Source organism: Drosophila elegans, unplaced genomic scaffold, assembly GCF_018152505.1.
Source record: "Drosophila elegans isolate 14027-0461.03 unplaced genomic scaffold, ASM1815250v1 contig_738, whole genome shotgun sequence".
In the NCBI taxonomy this organism is placed as follows: domain Eukaryota; kingdom Metazoa; phylum Arthropoda; class Insecta; order Diptera; family Drosophilidae; genus Drosophila; species Drosophila elegans.
Window position 1 is genome coordinate 1 of NW_024546094.1, and position 1,501 is coordinate 1,501.

The 1,501-nt window shown below is 25.5% G+C and overlaps 1 pseudogene; it reads left to right on the forward strand.

The window, feature by feature from the left end:
- The first annotated feature begins 549 nt into the window (after positions 1-549).
- On the forward strand, positions 550-1,249 carry LOC121467786 (annotated as a pseudogene).
- The last annotated feature ends 252 nt before the right edge of the window (positions 1,250-1,501 follow it).

The window sequence follows — 1,501 nt, forward strand, 5'->3', positions numbered from 1 at the left end:
TTGAATATAGTGATAGTTCTAGCTAATTCATCCGTTGATATTATTCTTCATGATACATATTATGTAGTTGCTCATTTTCATTATGTTTTATCAATAGGAGCAGTATTTGCTATTATAGCAGGATTTATCCATTGATACCCTTTATTTACTGGTTTAACATTAAATACAAAGTGATTAAAAAGTCAATTTATTATTATATTTATTGGAGTAAATTTAACATTTTTCCCTCAACATTTCTTAGGATTAGCTGGAATACCTCGACGATACTCAGACTACCCAGATGCTTACACAACTTGAAATGTTGTATCAACAATTGGATCAACTATTTCATTATTAGGAATTTTATTCTTTTTTTACATTATTTGAGAAAGTTTAGTTTCACAACGACAAGTAATTTATCCTATTCAATTAAATTCATCTATTGAATGATACCAAAATACTCCTCCTGCTGAACATAGCTATTCTGAATTACCACTTTTAACAAATTAATTTCTAATATGGCAGATTAGTGCAATGGATTTAAGCTCCATATATAAAGTATTTTACTTTTATTAGAAATTACTAATGTCTACATGAGCTAATTTAGGTTTACAAGATAGAGCTTCTCCTTTAATAGAACAATTAATTTTTTTCCATGATCATGCATTATTAATTTTAGTAATAATTACTGTATTAGTTGGATATTTAATATTTATATTATTTTTTAATAATTATGTAAATCGATTTCTTTTACACGGACAATTAATTGAAATAATTTGAACTATTTTACCAGCAATCATTTTATTATTTATTGCCTTACCTTCTTTACGTTTATTATATTTATTAGATGAAATTAATGAACCTTCAGTAACTTTAAAAAGAATTGGTCACCAATGATATTGAAGTTATGAATATTCAGACTTTAATAATATCGAATTTGATTCTTATATAATCCCAACAAATGAATTATCAACAGATGGATTTCGATTATTAGATGTTGATAATCGAATTGTACTACCTATAAACTCTCAAATTCGAATTTTAGTAACAGCTGCCGATGTAATTCATTCTTGAACAGTTCCAGCTTTAGGTGTAAAGGTAGATGGAACTCCTGGCCGATTAAACCAAACTAATTTTTTTATTAACCGTCCAGGTTTATTTTATGGTCAATGTTCAGAAATTTGTGGAGCTAATCATAGTTTTATACCAATTGTTATTGAAAGTGTACCTGTAAATTATTTTATTAAATGAATTTCTAGAAATAATTCTTCATTAGATGACTGAAAGCAAGTACTGGTCTCTTAAACCATTCAATAGTAAATTAGCACTTACTTCTAATGACAAAAAATTAGTTAAAATCATAACATTAGTATGTCAAACTAAAATTATTAAATTATTAATATTTTTTAATCCCACAAATAGCTCCAATTAGATGATTACTTTTATTTATTATTTTTTCTATTACATTTATTTTATTTTGTTCAATTAATTATTATTCTTATATACCATCTTCACCTAAATC